At 36.4% G+C, this 20,150-nt stretch overlaps 1 long non-coding RNA gene across 1 annotated transcript in view; it reads right to left on the bottom strand.

Annotated features, from left to right (window-relative positions):
* LOC135072668 (uncharacterized) overlaps window positions 1–20,150 on the bottom strand; it is a 231,304-nt gene that overhangs the window by 168,970 nt on the left and 42,184 nt on the right. The gene's annotated exons all lie outside the window — the stretch shown is intronic.

The raw sequence follows: 20,150 nt of genomic DNA, 5'->3' as shown, positions 1-20,150 counted from the left end.
CTGAGGCTGGTCGCCGAAGGCGACCAGCAAGCCGAAGCTGCGGAAGCGAGCATGGCATGCCGGGTATATGTTACGCCAGAGCGGAAGGACCGCACTTCCCGCAGCGCCGGAGATAAGGCAATCCTAATGCTTGCTTGCATGCTTGCATGCATGCTTCCTTGCTGCTTGCTTGCATGCTTGCTTGCTGCTTGATTGCATGCTTGCGTGCTTGCTGCTTGCTGCTTGCTTGCATGCTTGCTTGCATGCTTGCTTGCTGCTTGCTTGCTGCTTGCTTGCTGCTTGCTTGCTGCTTGCTTGCTGCTTGCTTGCTGCTTGCTTGCTGCTTGCTTGCAGGCTTGCTTGTTTGCATCCTTGCTTGCATGCATGCTTACATGCTTGCTTGCTGCTTGCTTGCATGCTTGCGTGCTTGCTGCTTGCTGCTTGCTTGCATGCTTGCTTGCATGCTTGCTTGCTGCTTGCTTGCTGCTTGCTTGCTGCTTGCTTGCTGCTTGCTTGCTGCTTGCTTGCTGCTTGCTTGCATGCTTGTTTGCATGCTTGCTTGTCTATTTATATTTGTTAACTTATAACATTTTTATATTTCATATTTGTTAAAATTATGGTATTTTGTATATTATGAATGATAATATTTATGGCATTGGTTTAGATGCCAATAAATGTTATGCCTAGAAATCGTTATTAAAAAAACGAGTATACAGAAAAAATATATACTAAAATATTATTATAATAAAAGTGGTTATGGCAAAAAAAATATGCCTTATGAATTATTCTGTATGAACGTTATGCGAAATGATGAGTATGCCAAAAAACTTTATGCACTCTTAAATTATGACAATATTTTTTATGCAACCGAATATGGACCCCCTGCGGTCATCGGGCATTTGTTTAATTAAATCAAAGCGATTGTTAAACAAATGCTGACTGCGGTATTGACGCGCGCAGACATAGGTCAGCAATATGCTGACCGTCGTCACACCCTCGGTTTTATTGACTCCTGCGGTCTGTGCGCTCCTGGTGACATTTTGGGAGATCGAAAGTGAAAACCGGTGATTACGGTTGGTGTTGTTTTACTGGAGTTTCAGTGCTTTTATTTGTATATTTTATCAGAAGACTGCTCTTAAAATACTTAAGACGTAGGTAATAAAACAATCTTATACGTCTTCATTATTACTATTTTCATTACTTTACATTCCTTTGAGTTCTTTACCCACTTAAGTTTCCCAATGAAACTTAAACATAGTAATCGTTTTATTTTCAATGTATGAAATTCGGACACATCAAACGGAGAGTTATAATAATATTAGACATCTCAATGTTAGTACAACAATTTGGATTCCAAACAAATATTATTCCAATAAAGTTTATTTGCACACCCTGTATTAATTACGGTCGTATATGCGGGTAGCATGGGCCATTAGACGAAAGACAAACAGCGCACAGCGGCCAGTTATAATAATCTCTCGTCAAATTTGCTTGACCCCATCCTCCTCTTGAGGGCTAAGCTCCAAATTAGACTGAGATTTTTCTTTATGCAAATATGCTTTATGATCTATTGTTCAAGTACAGACGCCCATCAGACTATAGTATTTTGTTGCAAAATCGACCCTATTCCATCCCCTAAAGGTCCCTTAAGTTAGATGTGGTCTTGGCTTGTTTAATATTAAAATCTGCTATTAAAACAATGCCAAAGTGCATCAATTTTAACACTGCAAACACTTACAACATACCTCCAAATAAAACTAAAATCTGCCGATGATTTAAGTACATATGAAGCTTAGAGTAAAGATAAAAATTGTTATTTTAATTACAAAAGAGCTAACGTTCGAAATATTAAGTTTTTCAAAAAATAGTCATACATGACTGACTAATCTTCACAAGTTTAACAAGAAAACTTTCCTACTCAATTTCGTTAATCGCCCTGTATTATAAACTCGTATTAAAACAATATGCCTTACCTGCTTTACGTATGTAGGTAGGCATATTTTCCAAACTCTACAAACGCGTGCGGCGCCGTCGGATCCGTAGCCCATTTAAACTTTTCTGTACAGCTCGTTACCGGAGGATTATTAAATATTGAATCAAACCAGACGAAGCTTCTAGACCCGTGTAAATCCAAAACCAGAACAAAGAGGATGTTTGCACGAGCATTTGTTAAAACGAGATATTTCATTTTGAAGCGTAGTGCTTCCGAGTTTGTACGGTGTGTACATAGTGGCCGGCTCTTTGTCTTAGTTGATTGAGTCTTAGCATAGAGATAGAGCTAGCACAGAATAAATACTGGTATTAGCAGCGAGAGAGAATAAAACTCCATAGTTATGGTTGAATACTTTTATTTCTCGTAAAAATATCTCACCACCTCACTTAAGCTAGAAACTTGAATTTTGGGCACATTAGAATAATATTTTTTAACCAAGGTAGATAAAGTTAAAAAAACGGGATTATTTCCAATAAAAAAAAATTGTCGACAATTGCATCAAGAATTTACCAAGTTTTATACCACTTTGAAATCCTTACTAAATGCGCCAAAATATGACGTTACTTGCCAAACTCGCGTAGTACCTACTATTTTTTTTCAGTACAGTCTCAGTTTACACTAGGCAAAAATTTTATTTTAATATTTTTTTTGGAAATAATGTATTTTTTTCATCCAAGCTGCAGCAGCTGGTCTTATAATTTTGATAACAATTTAGAGAAGCATTATTCAGGCTTACACAACAAAAAAATTTTTTGAAAAAGTGAAGATTTGTGGCAAAAGGAGTAAAAAGACCGTCACCAGGAGTAGATTTTTTTGATTTTTTTTAAATGCCTATTATTTTGAAAATATGCCACATAGATTTTTTTTTATATTTTTCTGATAACCAGCACAACTTGCCTCAACACCCAGTTTCGGCTTGACGTTGATTTACGGGACAGCCTGTATAATTAACATTTACTTAACGCTCTCCTTAAATTACTACGATCTTTCATTTTCTCCGACATACGCTACGACCGCTACACAGTGCTACGAACAGGTGCTACGAATGCTACGTCATTGGAAAATCTCGTAGCCCTTTACTTATTCTTGAATCGCTCTAATCGACCCCAAAAACGACGGGTCAGCACAAAATACACGCAGATTTCTAATAAAATCGTCAGATATGCCAGATCACGCACTGCCCGCCATACTACATTAGACGGTGATCCTGATGCAAACTCGCCGATTGTGGGATTAGAGATCGGACAGAAAAAAGACGACGCGACCCCTATCGAGTTTAATCTCCTATCTTTCATATCGATTTCATAAACAAATGCATTTAGTTTGTTAAGCTTTGTTTAACTGTCTGCGCAAGCGGTTGTTTTGCAAAAACAAGCGATGGAGTTTCAGTAAAAAGGCGTTCATTTATTCAGCGTCATGTAAAGTTGTAAAATTTTTAATACAGTGTTTTTTTTTGTTGTGTCACATACCTATTGGAACGTAACTTCTTGTATTTTCTTTTTTAATTGCCTTTTGCAAATCGACGAGACTAATAATACTTATTATTTTGACTTCATGACTTCTATTTGATATTATGTCTTCTATCCATAAAAAGCAGCTTGTTACTTTCATACGAATAGGACGTTCAGTGTCTTAAATTTAAATAAACTCTCTATTATCTTTTTAACCCTCCAGAAACAACTGACTGACTGTTGCTGTGACTGACTGTACCCCAATGACAAAACAAGAATTAAGTACAACATACAGAACCGATCTCCCTTTACTTCATACCATACGTCTACGTCGCAATTCTGCAAACACTCGCAATTTAAAAAGCGAGCGCTAGAGCTTAGCCAAACCGTCGAGTTATCGCCCCCCCGTCACCCGGGGTGTTTAATTGTGAAAGAAATCTTTGCTCTTTGTCAGCGGGGGACTATTGATTTCTTTTGTTTTATGCTGATTGAGACACCTCCGAACCGCGGCCTCCCCTGACAAAACACTAGCGAAAATTGAGAATTTTACGGCACGGTAAAATTTTTCGACTGACGCTACATTTGAATTGCGATGCTCTTGAAAATAAGTTAGGTTTTATAAGATGTGTGCATGAAATTAAAAATCCGATTGTAGATTGTATTAAACAAATAAGAAAGAAAACCAAAAAAAAGTACAATTGCTGGCAATATATCGAATATGAATTCAATTTAAAAATAAATATTACCTACCTACTTTGGAAGTAAATAAAAGACTAAGTATACTCACACCTTACAACCAGCAACTGTAGGTAAGAATACTATGATTTCTTACCACTTTGTACCATTATTTTTCCTACCCGACTCTCGCGGTCGTACGAGACAAATAAATCTTCGTCAGCCATATCTTACCCGGCACTGTCAAACCTCAATCCCACAAAACTTCGATTTCTTACGCCCTAGAACATAAATTTCAAATTCCAATGGCACTGCGCATCGGCATGTAAAGCCAATCAACATTAGCCCCTTTGAAGATCGTTCTAGGTAGTGTTGCGAAAAAATAGAGATATTTATCGACATTTAAGTAAGCTTGCTATCGATGATTTCACTAAGGTATCCTATATGCATGCATAGTTATTAACTACTTGGTGATTATTTTATCAATCGTAAATCTAAATCAAAGAAAGATTGAACTATCTCAGCCTAGTATCCTTACCTTCTTTAGTTACTTTACAATCAAAGTTAGGTTTACTCATTATAGCACCAGCTAGATACACAGCTCGGTATCAATGTAATGCTTTTATCAGCTTTATTTGCTATAAAAAAATATTGTTTTTGATATAAAATTATTTTACAAATATGAATTTTATTTAAGGACTGCTCAGGTTTGATGACATTTTCAGGGATTCAGATTAACGTTGAACAATACAACTATTAAATCCATCGCGGCATCGATAGAAGTCCCTCACAACACTACGCCTAGGCTCATTTCTCCGGTGATTGACTGCAACTTAAGAAAAATTAGATCGCCACCTCACCGCTCGATGGCATCGAGTTTTTTCGAGCGCTCGCTAATGGCGTCTGCCTTATCTCAGCCCTAATGTCCTTATGCGGGCGACAATAACAAGATTTTGACACATTAATGAAGCGCGGATTATTTGGATTTGGAACAATCAAAGGGACTGTACAGGGTACTGTTTTAGGTATGACTATTATTTTTAATTTGTTGCCCAAGGCTGTGAATATTATGGGGAAGAAAATTCTTTTTACACCATTTATGAACAAACACCTTTTGAACTGTGTAGACAATTAGAAAACTTTGACTATTGGCTATTGGTAACTTGGTCTGTCATTAGTCATTTAGTTTACATTGTTAATTTAATTTATTGTTTTTTTTAAAGAGATCTTGAGACGAAATTCAAAAAATTGGATTAGAAAAACTTATGTAGAGACAAATAAAATTGTATGTTCATTCCTTGAGAACACTGTTGTAAAAAAATCTTAATACCTAGTAGATTAGTCAGTTCACATAACTATAGCTAAAGCTTTGATGTCCATTAACGGATTTCCCCTAACTTCCTCTCAATTTCCATAACTGTAGGTACCTACCTACCTACCTACCTGTCTTCATAATTCAAATGACGTCATCTAGTGTCCACGAATCAATTTTTCAATCCATCTCGAAGATCCCTTCAAAGAGCTCCTCAAGGAGGTGCTCTGGGCCCGGTGACGTCAGCGGCGACTTAATTGCTCAACACTTCGTTAGGGGCTGATGGCATTTTTAATGAACACCCGAATTAATGTAGTGGGCGAAATCGAAAATCGAAGTGTGGACGCACTTACGATTGTTTGCTTAGGACACGGTTTGTAGCCGATGAATATTGGATCGTTTGTTGATACTTTTGAATGTAATGGCGGTAGGATACTGCCTCTGGAAGTCCAGACGTTTTGAGTAGGTGCTCTTACGTGTGTGAAGGTTCTTGGCTTAAAACCATTAGAATATTTTGTACAAGTGGATGTCCACTTCACTTGATGTTCAGTAACTACTGAAAATTCTGGTAAAATGTATAGCAAAATATTGTAATTTTTTTTATTTAATGTAAAGTTTCATCAAAAGCAGAATTTTTTGAGTACCTCAAAAACTTTTTGTTTATAATATAGGTCCCATCCTTCGGAAAGCATGTTTACCTTTACCATAAGTTACGCTTTTCCAAAGGTCTGACGCTAGAATCTCAATTTTCACAACTAATAATGTCTGAAATGTCGTTCATTTTAATGTATGATACTTGGACGATGCCTCACTCTTTCTAAATACACCCATACATCAACAATTCACACCAAGCTCCTAAACACAAGCCGCCCTCAATTAATCAACTTTCTGAATTCATAAAAATACTGCCTCGGGCCTAAGTAAACAGATGAAATAAGAGAAGTGTCGACTGAGGACTGAAATAAAAGAATTCGTATAGATTGACAGGTGCGTCTTAATAAGTTGGCGACATCTGGACTGGAAGAAGGTAAATTGCCGGCTTTATTAAAACAAAACAACTTTTTATTGGTTCCTTGCGATTTCGATGTTCGATTGCGAATTGGAATTGAGATTAAGGACTAATGACCTTTTGTAGCCCTGAAAGAAATATTTTTATTGACTTCGTTTAATAACGGTTACATTTTAAAGAAATTAAAATCCACTAAGGCGGTCACGGACAAAAATTAGTAAGTAATTAAGTAAAAATCTCAGGCGTCTCACCCGTCATTTATTACACGAATTCTGTTTAGTTTTACGCCCAGGAACATGAAAGTCGTATACAGGGTGAAATTTAAATCATTGGCGTCCTTTTAAACTACCCCCGTTCGTAAAGACTCTACTCATGATGCATAGTACATTCCCAAAATTTAATATGAAACAAATCGAGTAAAGTGATTAGGTAAAACATTTTTACATGGCTTTATTTATTGCGATATTTTGGAAATGCACTATGTATCGATTCTTATTTTAAAAGGATGCCAACGATTTCAATTTCATCCTATTTTCACATAGTCCCTTCATTAAGACGATACATAGCGTACATTGTTTCAGATCAAATTAAATCTACCCCCGTTTTAATTCCAGACAGAGGGATGGCCACTTATTCCGCTGACCTAAGCAAATTTCAGCCTCTGTTGGTTTTTGCCGGATTCCTATATCTTCACTTCTGATTATATTATTCCATACTTTGTATAAACAATGGCTTCCCAACCCTTCTACACTATTACTTCGTGTCGGGTTTGGGAGTGTGGAGACGGATAAAATATAAAAGAACATGTAGAGTCATTAAATGTCATGGAAGTACAGTCATGGCTAGCGAAGACCAGGGGAGGTACTACTCCCCTGAAGCCAGTCGTCGCTTGCTCAAACAGAGCGAGCCACAGTCTGGGGCGGAGCCGCGAAAGAATGTCTAGGCCGTCTAGCTCGGACAATAACTCGCAGCACCGTCCCAAAGACTTCGGGAGGACACCGTCAGGTTTTAGTGAGTAGGCCCTGCCCATCTGGCAGGGAGAGCCTTATATAACCCACTGGTTCTCCCGGGCCAGTGGGTATGCAATTTCATGCATTTCATGACGAAAAAAAAAAAAAAGGTAGTTTGATTATGACTTAGATTATTATCAAAAGTGTCGGCCCTTTCTTCTTAGTCACGAGACAATATAATAGACAGTTGCATAATGTTTAATTAAATAATTACATACGTCGGCCGTTTGGTGTAGTGGTTCGAAACGGACTACTATTCCGGAGGTAGCGGGTTCGATTCCCGCACAGTACAAACATTTGTGTGCATGAACATATTTGTTTGTATTGGACTGGGTGTTTTCTATGTATAATATGTATGTATTTATATTATACACTTCTTGATTTTTTTTCCACCTTTTTGGGGTGGGTTATTATGTCCGACGATATTATTAATATTAATTATTTTTTCACTATTGAATTTTTACTCTTAAAACCTTCAACAAAACATCGAGTCTACCTAGCTGGATATTCTTAAACAACACTCCTCAAGTATGACTCTACACACTCAAAACATTGCAACGAAACTTCAGTTTAACACTAGAAGTGCCGAAGATTACGACCCCCCTAAAAGCGCCGCTGGGTCAATTTTGTTTTTTTAGTTTCAGGCATGAATATTATGTTTAAAACTATTTGTAGTATCCTTAAAAAAGGGTTTATCTATGTAGATAAGTCAATATGTACTTATTCCTTTAAAAATATAAATGTATTCAATTTTAATTTTCAATTATTAAATTCAGATATTTTTGGTTTCATTTAAAAAAAGTCACATATTACGTGGTGTTATACTGTATTAAAACAATGAAATTACTACTTTAACTAGTCATTATTTATTTTGAAAGGAAAAATAAATATCTTACAAATAATAGTGCACATTTTGCACAAAGTTTTTTGTATGGTTTTTTTGTCTCTCTGGTGTACTATGTGTTTAGGAATTTCTATAGGTATGGTTATTTTTCTGTTATCTGTACACAAACAGTGAAGTTTTTTACCAATTACAATGAAAAGTATGTACATTGTACGTTTAATATTCAAAAATTTATATGTCACACATTTAAAAAATTTATCAAATCATACAATGTATGAACTGGCTTATGTCTAGAAGCCACCTTCCTACTTATATTATAAATGTAAAAGTTAATAAATATTGATGAATTGAAGGATGGATGGACTGATGAATGGATAGGAAGAATGAATGGGTGGATATATGCCTGGAACTTGAACTAAGTGAGTATGGATTCATGGTTAGATCGATGGATGTTTTTTCACTCTTTTACGCAAAAAATACTAAGCCGATCTTAATAAAACTTTGCAGTTTTGTTGTTAATACTTCAGAATAACATAATATAGGCTAAAATTTACAATAATATTCAGTTATTTGGTCAAAAAGCAACGATAAGTGTCAAGAAATTAGGTCTTTCTATGATAAACTTAATTTCTCACGGGTGAAGTCACAGGCAAAAACTAGTACAATATATTTACATTTCTGCATTGTCACGAGTCACCTAAACTCTCCTCACCTCTCCACTTTCGTATCTCCTAGAAACAAGAACTCTTCATCGAATTATTGTGGCAAATACTAGGGTGGGACAAAAATGACCCAGTGGCGCTTCTAGGTAAAACCGATTTTAAAAAAAATTCTATTAATGTTATATTATCAAAAACATTAAAAAATGATAAAATTCAATAAATCAAAAAGTCAAAAAGTTTCATGGACTTTCGTTGAAAAATAAAAAAGTTAGAGACGATCATAGCTGGGCATTAACTCGTTAATCCGTTAATCGTTAATTAACGAAGTTAACATTTCTATTAACGGATTAACTTTTAAGTTAACTTTAAAAATTGTTAACGGACTCGTTAACTTCCGTTAAAGTATCCTAAGTCCGTTAATCGTTAATCCAGTACCTACTATTTACCAAAAAGATACAGCAGGCACGCTGAAAAACGCGTTCTGACAAGTACGTTCGGGCTTCCAGAACTTCCAGAACCCAAAGCAACAGTTTTTGTAATCAGATCACTAACGCAACGATATATTAAAATGCATTTTTTTATTTATTTACAACTGAATTTAAGACCAGTTCTCCTCAACCGATTAAGCTGTATGGTATACTTATGTAAGTACGATGACAATGCAATGTTATTGTTGACGATGGCCACCAGTAGGTACAACTTAGCTAGATTTAAATATTATTAATTAAAATGGCTACTTATGAAACTAATTTACTACTTATCTTATTAGATTTGCCTTTCATTTGTATGAATATGTAACTGGTGGTGCCTGAATGTAGGCTATACAGGGTCCTTCTAAACTAGCTACATTCCGTTTAATGGGGGCATCTATACGGTACACTGAACAAGTTCACCAAATTTGAGTATGTGTTTTATAATGATTTTACAAAGTTACATTTTCTAACAAAAATAAATATTCATTTCGTCTTTCATATTGGAACATGCTGTATTTTTTACTCACACAACAAAGCTGTAGTGTATTCATTCTGCACAGGAACACGAGACACTCACACAACACACTTTTTTGTTGTTTACACTCACGTCATAACAACTCACAGCAGTCGTCACAGCTGATAGCCGATTAGCTGATCAACTGATTGGGCGAGCTATCACTTCAATGTTGCAGGCCTACTCTCATATCGTTGTCTATCCTTATTATCTTATGTTGATCACAGTAAAATGGATTCACGATACCTACCATCGAAAAATCAACCAGCAAAGGCCATGATTTTTAAGGCGCGTCTTAGTAAATTTATTTGCATTTGTGCACCTGTGCGTCATAGTTCACTTCACTTCACGAGCACTACAAAACGCACCTTCACACAAGAAAGCTAGTCAAAAACTGAATTAAATCAAAGCGCACGCGCCGACAAATTAATGCCGACAAGCCGCACGCCCTTTGTTGACACAAAGACGCCGACGCCGCCTAAGCAAGAGCCGAAAAGTTGGCATAGGCGTACAGTCGACAATAAATAAACTTATTTATTTGTTATTTTATCTGCTTGCTTTCGATTTCAATTGATTCGAATCTAAATTGTGGTTTTGAGTATTTCATGGTAAAATATCCTTATAACAGATAATAATTAAAAATTAATCAAACTTATTGTTTTGTGAAGGTAATTCAATGGCCTAGTAAATTTATGTAGAAACATTAAATTAGACTATTGAAGCAAATAAAACTCTTCAATTTGTTTGTATTGATATTCCATTTATCCTAAATCAAAGTCCATTCTTAAATTAATCGTTTATGTCATCATTTCTATTACAATAGAAAAGTAGATGAGGTAGGTACCTAATAAGTTAAATAAAATTTCCGAATCATTTCCGTTCCAACTTGGTATTTATTTATGACCTATCTTATGTACCTATGATTTAACAATAAACCCAATTTTAATTTGAATAGTAAAAAAAAGTTTGTTGCATTTCTTAATTTTATTTTGGTGACTGTACATTGCGCTAGCCGGCGGCCGGCGGCACGTGTCTAAAGGCGGCGGCAAGTTCGTTTGCTGCGGCGGCTAGTGTTGTACGATACGACACTCGAGTCTTGGAATCTTACTTATTAAAAGTTTGAAGAAAATAAAATAGCAATGAATTAAGAATGTGTGTTTATTATTTTATTGGACTGTTTTAACTTTTTGATTAAGAAAATCGTTAGTCTTTAGATGGATACTCGATTATTTTCGTTTAATGCAATTTTATTGATATTACATTTGTATTGTGCAATCACTCATTATTGCCTATTAGTATACACCAACTCAAGTTCATGTCATGATTCAGTCTAGCTCAAAGAACTTCAAATACTCGAAAGGACTCGGGAGGCTCAATGATTCATGTGAAGTCTTAAAAATAAACTCAAGTCTCGAAATAAATACTTTTAAGACTCGAGGTTCTTACAACACTAGCGCGGTCGGCCATTGGCCATTGTGAGGGACGGCTGTCTTTGATACCGCCGACTCCGCCACGCCTAAATAAGGATGTCAACTCCAAAATTCTTTCTAATCATAACAATAATAAAATCATTCTTTACTTTTATAAATTTATTTTTTTGTTTCTACGATGATTTTAATTATTATTATTTCAGTTTGAAATTGATAGTTGGGATCAATTATTTATTTACTTCGGAATACTAAAGACTGCCGATAATCACAGGTAGATAATTCGGTAGCGTTTAATTTCTGCTATGATCGAATCAATCACGAATCACATTTTTAATTTGCTAAGGGGATATTAGGCGATTAAAATTAACATGAAAAATGTGCCTGCTTTAACGTAATAATAACCAATAATTCTAAATTTCTTAGTCATGGTAACTATCCCATTTGTGTATGGTATAAAAATAAGTCATTGATTTCGGCAACTAACTTTTTTGCTTCGTTTCGTTGCTACGTTTGAAATAAAAGATTTTTGCAAGCGCAGAGGTATTTTAACAATTTTTGAATAAACATCATTCCATTAAGGCCACTAAGTAAGTACCTACTTACCTACATAAGATTTTTTTTATGTTACCAAAAATAAATAAACTTTAATTTTCTTTTCTCCTTAATTTAATCCTTAAATAACTAGTAAACTTACGTAGCTTGGGATCTATTAACTAAATATGTATGAATGTTCAATAACCTATGAGTATAATTTACATCGTAATAATATTAATGTACACTGTTATTGACCATTATGTCGAACTTACACTGTGTGTATGTGTTTTTGGATCATTAAATAATAAGTAAGCGAATATGGGTGCGCGCGTAGGTAATATTATTATCGCGCGCCTAGAACATTCCAAGCTAGCCGTTAGCAATGCGGCCCGCTGATTGGCCAGAGGCCTCTATCCTTTTATGGTTAGAAGCTTCTAGCGGCTCACCGCGCCGCACACGCGGCCGAGAGCCGCCAGTCGTCTCGTCGTCGAACTCTCGTGATCTGCGAACGTACTTGTGCGCACACCCGGACGCGCCGCATTTTCAATATTCCTACCTAGACTTTTCATTTCATCTTATCACCTACGTTCACCCATCGACCTACATCGCCTACAGTTATGGTACCATTGAACTGGTCTGATGATGGAGTCAGGAGGCGGCCATAGAAACTCCTAAATGAAACGGCGGAATCGCATCGAATTTGTCTTTTTGAGCACTTTAGTACTAGATGATATCCAGGGTCCTGATGATGGAGTCAGGAGGTGGCCATAGGAATTCCTAAACGAAACGGAGGAAATTTATCGAGTTTGGGTTTGTTGGATTTGTCTTGTATAGTAAAATTATAATTTAAAAAAACTTTTTAAAAACAAGCTTTTATTCTGAAATGCAGTTGTACTAAAACGAAAAAAAAACCGGCCAAGTACGTGTCTACTGTGGTGTCGGACTCACGCACAAAGGGTTCCGTACCATTGATTAATATTATTTTTTTTTCAATTTAAGTTATTTGTATGAAAGATTACGCGGTAGGTAATAGGTAAGCTTATTATGATGTACATTACTATAAAAACTACCAACGAAAATTGTTTTGAACGAGATCTAGTGAGTAGTTTTTTTTAATACCTCGTAAATCGTAAACCGCTTATTACCGCGTAATCTTTCATACTAATAACTTAAATAAAAAATAATAATTTTAATTTCTTAAATCAATGGTACGGAACCCTCGGTGCGCGAGTCCGACTCGCACTTGGCCGGTTTTTTTTCGTCTTATTATCACATGTTAACGGATTAACGATTAACGTTAACTTGCGTTAAATCTTCCGAAATGTAACGTTTTAACGATTAACGAAGTTAATTTTTTTAGTAACGGTTTAACGATTAACGAAGTTAACTATTTGATTAACGGTGCCCAGCTATGGAGACGATCAAACTCACGAGTGGGACAAAAATGGGACGGCGGCCTTTCTAGTGTTAAATGGAGTTCCAGAAATATTTACAAAAAATTGCACATAAGAAGTCTCTGCAAAGATGTGTGTGGGTAGGTAAGTATTATTCTTTTTCCATGTGATAATTTTCATGATGATAAGATATTTGTAGATTTTGATGACAATAACTTGTATAGGTAGGTATACTTACCTACTCTTACCGTGACATCATTTTCCCCGGACTCTATCCCTAAAACAAATCCCTCTCCACACTCCGGGCCTTTCATAAATATTTTTCATGGCTCTAACCGCTGTAAAAGGTTCTGTATACGTTGCTTTTTGGCTCCTTTTGGAAGCTAATCCAATATTGACCGCTCGGCTATTGACTTGTGTTTGCTCTACTCATAATATTTCGCCGACTGTACCGCCTTTATTATTCAAAATATCAATTTGCTAGAGTTGTTTTCTTGCGAGTCAAAAGGCCCTTAAAATTTTACTGTTTATTTTTGCGTTACAATGAAATTATGAAATGTAGGCACGTATTTAGTATGAACGTTAATGAATAATATATATTCTTAATTAAATCAAACCTAGGCTAGGCTTCGCACGCGGCTTTATTTTTGAGAATTTGATTCAATAAAGGAAAACAATCTTAGGAACTCTGTATCTGTAATATTTTACCTAGCTAAGATTACTTACCTACTTCAAAAATTTACGGAAACTTAATATGACTTTTCGCAGAAGCAAGTGGACATTTTCCATTTAGGTAACAAGTTACAAGGATACAAGTTTTTTATTGATGAAAATGTAGTGAAAAAAAGTAAATACTTATCTGCAGTTATATTTTAAATCTAGTAGCAAAATGTGCCCGATATGAACGTCACGCGCTTACGCTTATCTTTACATTGAATTGAAACCCAAAACTCGGTCACATTCACAACTCAACCCAAAAAGATTATAGGTAATTAAAAATCACCAAGCGGTAACAACAGAAAGAAGTTTCCGTCCTGAACAAAACGTTGCGGTAATCTAAACGTCCATCTTTGTTCGACAAAAATTATGTTTTTCGGACGCGCACCCGAGTGGAAGGAGACCCAAGCTTCATTTATTTTACTTACACGATTACGAATACACCCTGTATATCATGTACGCTCTGACGCGTTACCCGAAGTTATTAAATTACAGGATTATCGACTTTAAAATTAGGAGAAATTATAGTTGCTTCTTATTTATGTTAGTTGCAATTTATTTGCTCAATGTTCTTAAAACTTTTATAGTAAGGGAAGTAAGTAAAATTAAATAACATACAACTCTATCTATGTAAATAAGAAAATATGAAAGCGTATTTTTGTCATTAAATTAAGTAAGAATCAAAGTCTTTAATTTATTTTTCTCTAATGATAATGTGGATTTATATCGAGTAATTATCGTAGCAAAATTATCCCCCAAAAAGTTCGTACGTAAGTAATTATACAGCGATAGCTAATTTTTCAAATATTTCATTTAAGAGAGTTTATTTTATTAGAGAAAAGAGAGTCCATTAGGTTCACCTAATGTAGAAAACTACTTAGCTACTATCATTAATACACCGATAAATTACCCAAAACAAGCACTCAATGCAAATGTTATTAGGAACCTGCTTAGTGAGCAACGAGCATCCTCGGATGATCCTAAACGGCTGAAAAATCCCATCGAGCCTAATGCCGCGCCTTCAAAGGCTCCGTTTTATTTCGCGTCAATTCCTACAACGCCAAATGACTCCAATTTGAATATGTAATAGCGGCTCAACATAATCGGCCGGCTTACACTAATAAAGGCGCGCCAACTTTCAAACGCGATCGTTCGATTCTTTCCATTCGATTCAAGGGGCGAATAATTTATTCGAGTGTGGACGCCATTTTGCGGCAGGGACCCGCTATCGCGGAAGGCGCTTTAAGACATCGATGCTGATTCTTTTTTTATTAGGGGAGCATAAAGACGCTAATACAAAGCCCATATAAATAAACCCGCTTTATACAGAACCAGACAGGAAGACGACCCACCCTCGCCCGCGGAAAACAATCTAAATTACATTTTCACGCAACTTCAAATGTCTTATTAATTACTTACGACTTTTCAATGCAATAAATTTTCTTTTAACGCCGCCTCCACCCAATCGGCTTATACACAAGACTGGCTTTGCATACTGATCACTCATTGTGCCCTCAGTTAAAGTTATTTCGGACCCTAATGAAAGATTGCTTAAAAGTACGAAGTCACAATCTGGGTTTTCACAAGACGTGTTATAAATAAAGGGAATCCATACTATTTGTTTGGCATCCCCTCTGTCAAAGAGAAAATACCTGGCCATGATTTAGAGAACAGAAGACAGAAGCGATACGACGTCGTCACCTATGGAATGGGGGTCATCCCTCAGCCAAGATAATAGAGGGGATAGTGCCGTGCAACCCCCAGAGATTTGTCAAACAAATGCGCGTGGATGTATCGAAAAAACTGGCCGAATACTGGCCGTTAAGGGTATTTATGAGCTATTCAGCCACGCTTTTTTATTAATAAAACGTATATTATGCGCGCAAGTGCGTTTTATATCGGTCCGTCCTTTCTTCGCGCGCATTACCGTCCTTCTTTGGACATCTAATAATATCGATTTGCAGATAAATTGTTTTCAATAGAATAACGTCGCAAGTTTTTATGCTTCTGTTATTGTGCTCGGTAGTGATATTTGTGTTTGTGCCAACACAGGTATCGATGAGCATGTTTTCCCCGCAAGCAAAGTAGTTATGCAAACATGCAAGATATTGATGCGGAAACTTTGTGACAGACGAAAGTAAAACAAAATAGACGCAAATACCAAGAGAAATGCGGGATCCAGATTGCAGATGAAAATGTTGTGATGACAAATGTTGGTGTAGAAGTTTGACACTAAAGATTACTTACCTAAGTAAAAAACTTGAAGCAAAAGTATAGAAAAACTTAAGTATTCTTTTATAACAAATTAAAAAGGATTGTGGTTGATTTTTTCTCCATTGTCAACATCTTATACCTTTGTAGTCTCATACAGCAGTTAGAATGAGCTGCTTATTAAATCTAAGAATTTGTATTTATTCTCCTTAGCATTCCAAATCGCATGAATCATTATTGCGAATTTCTAAAACACTTGTAAGTATGCGAATTGGAAATATTACTTTAAAAATTCACCTCCTAGACCACGCCAGACACACAAATATCCATAACGAAATTACCGCAAACCCTTACAAATCCCAGCGAACATTATTTTAATCCAAGACAACGGAGCGAAAGAAGGGTTATGTTTTATTAAAATCAACTCCCCCAGCAAAATCACTGGTAATTGTCGGGAATAAAATCATTAATTCCAAACCGAATATCACATTCAAAGTAACAGCTGGCTCGGTTATCCCGGAACAGGGAATTCGCCATAACGGTCACCCTTTACCGTTTGAGTTAGGTACAGTTAACGACACTGGAGATTGATGTCTTGAGATCTGAAACGTCTTTGGAATTATGGCAAATTGTTTAAGTTTGATTTGGTTTTTGATTTTATAACACTCTTGCATAATTTAGACAGTTTATAGAAAGTAGGTAGGTACGTACTCTATGACATAACTCAACTTGCAACTTTTATCTAACTAATAAAAGTGCGGAAGTAAGTTGTAGTTCTTCGTACCTGTGTCTGTTGCGTTTTTTTTATCTTATTACCTACGTACTTAATATATTTTTTTTATTTTTGCAAGTAACTACCTACATAGGTGCTTACCTAGACAATGATAAAAAAATAGTTATAAGTAAGTGTACCTACTTTTTATACATAGAGCCCTATTCTACCCATTTCCAAATGAGAGAAGCTTTTTCAAAAGACGCTAGGAATCATTACATAAAGCTTCCACATTTCAGTAAACTCACCAGCCCTACTGTAAATCAGTCTTTATTACATCGTGCCATTTTTAACCATGAGGTTTAGACCTCTAGTCTTAAAATTAAATAATGCATCTTATCTTCAGTTATCAAAAGATAACTGAAGCCTTCTCCAAGGCCTCCTATCTGCAAATTACAAGAACGAAAATACCACTTAACAGAGGCTCTTTAATAACAATATAACAGCTTAATCTGCCCCCCGAAACATAACCGTGCTAATTCCGTGGGCGTACCGGCCCATATTCTTATAAATTAATTACTTGTAATCTACTCATGAACCGAGACTTACCGCCATGAAGTTACAGCTGGGGTAAGGTTGGGGTCTGTGTTGCAGCGACTATGATAAATGATATTTTTTCTTCATAATAATTTTGGCAGTCCAATACACGTCTGAAAGTTGGCTTATTGGCAAAATATATAACAATGTTAATTAATTTCGCGGTCATTAATAGTACAAAGTTTGCTATCATAAAGCATGCCTGCCTACAGCCTAAGTATTTAGAACTTTAACATTATTTAGTTTACTCGTTTAAGGGTGGATTTGACCAGACAAGAGTAAATATTAATCTCAGAATAAATCGTCACTTATTCGACATTTTGACAATTATTTCCCACTAGCTTTCCGCCCGCGGCTTCGCCCGCGTGGAATTTTGTCTGTCACAGAAAAACTTTATCGCGCGCGTCCCTGTTTCAAAAACCGGGATAAAAACTATCCTATGTTCTTTCCCGGGACTCAAACTATCTCTATGCCAAATTTCATCAAAATCGGTTGCGAGGTTTAAGCGGGAAAGCGTAACAGACAGACAGACAGACAGAGTTACTTTCGCATTTATAATATTAGTTGGGATTAGTTGGGATTCTGAAACTGTCAATGTGCCAGTTATACCAGGAATTATTCTCGGATAAAAGTTTGGTCGAATTGGGCCTATGTCATAGGAATTGTTATGAATAAGGATTAAGGATTATAAAAGGTCCTAACATTACCTTGACCACACAGACTTTTTCATAGGACAAATGGGAACACCAGATTCCTAGAGCAAAAATGAAAAAAAAAGATTTGGCTTTATTTTCACCCGACTGCGCCTCAATCTCATCTCTTTATCGCTGACAGTAAGACCACACAAACAAGGTGGCACGACGAGCCCCACGGATCTGTAACGACTTAATGTCGCGCCGAGAACAACTCTGAATTAGAAATGAACCCTCTCAGAAGGTTTAATAAGGAACACATGTCGCGATTCCTATACTTTGTCGGAATACCTGAGAAGACACCTGCGCTATTAGCAAAATTAACAACCCTCATAAAACTTTCAAACTTTCAATCTTGTCGAAAATGCTGGAACCAAATCTATTTGGTTCACGAATAAAGTACTAAGTTGTGAAGCACTTTAATTATACTTTGTTTCGTTTCAGACACATGACGTCACTGCTGGACAAAGGCAGGCCTCCCCCAAGGATTTCTACGACGAACGGTCCTGGGCTGCCCGCATCCAGGTAGGTACGTCCTGCGGCCTTCATCAGATCGTAGGTCGTGGTAGGTCTACCTAAATAATGGAGGCCTGCCCTCTCTACGTCTTTCGGCTCGTGGTCACCACTCGAGAACTTTTGCCCCAGCGGCCATCAGCTCTACGAGCGTACGCCCCGCATTCTGCGATCGATTACTTTGGTTTACATTACATTTCTATGATCTGAGGGTTTTCCTAAGGATCTCCTCATTTCTCATTCGATCTTTCTCATTTTCCTCTCATTTGTTTATGAATTTTCAATTTATTATATCCTGAAAAATACGTTCCTCAATTGTTTTTAAATGGATAAAGTAAAGTTAGGAAAAGTAATTGGGCATTAATTTGCATCAAAGAGTCTTTACCTACAAATCAATCAATACGTTCCAATCTATCGAATAACAGATGCAAAGACCCACACAGACAGTGCAAGGTTCATTGTAAACCGAGTTTTAATTTCTCCCATACAACGCTTGGGGGAGGTGTCCCGTGATCGCTCCTTATCCACTACCCAAACATTCTTACAGGGGCTTTCATTCCATTCACTCCTAAGGTTATCTTTTATTATTTCTCCCGGTATCCGCTTTTTATTGCCACTCATATTGACTTTTTGTACGGTTCGCGAATAAATACATTTTGATTTTCACCCCCGCGTACTCGCAGACTGTGAATTAGCACGCCTGACGACGCGAGGTGCCGTAAAGCATTTTGTGATGCAATAAAAAAGGAATTATATTTTTTGCACCTCTTTCGTTTTTGCTCTGCGGTTGCGCTCCCTATTAATGTCTAAAGCTGTGGAGTATTAAATTGAGGCCATATTAATACTAAATTGATTGTTGATTTATATTTTTTGAAGAATATTAACAATTTCTAAACAAATTACAAAATCCCGTTAACACCTCGTATTCTATGTTCATCATCAAGCGCAAAAGTCGACCGACTGGGGATCGAACCCGCGTTTCTCGGATCACGATCACGAGTCGGCCAGTCGGGCATTATAACTCATTGGTACCAATTTTCATCTAAACCAGTTTAGTTCGTCCGTTCGTTCGTTTTTGCCCCCCTAGACAAAACGCACTTTTTGATCGAATCGAAAATCGAATCCGTCAAAACTCCATACAAAAAAGGGGCTTTTCGACTACTTTTCGACTGGTTTGCGATTATAATTTGCACTTTGTCTAGACCCACTGGTTTTACCCAAATGATGTCCACTGCTGGACAAAGGTCTCCTCCAAAGTTTTCTAAAAAGTTTTACTAAACCAATTTAGTACATAGTTTTATTTTTCACGTGAAAGAGTAACAACAGAATCAAACATCTATTCATTAGTAGTACAAAATTCAATTGAAAAGTAGACAAAAATATACATTTTATCTTGTTTAAATAAATTATCATCAAATTAATTTTAGC

This window comes from Ostrinia nubilalis, chromosome 6 (genome assembly GCF_963855985.1).
Source record: "Ostrinia nubilalis chromosome 6, ilOstNubi1.1, whole genome shotgun sequence".
Taxonomy (NCBI): domain Eukaryota; kingdom Metazoa; phylum Arthropoda; class Insecta; order Lepidoptera; family Crambidae; genus Ostrinia; species Ostrinia nubilalis.
This window is presented reverse-complemented; position numbering and strand designations above follow the sequence as displayed.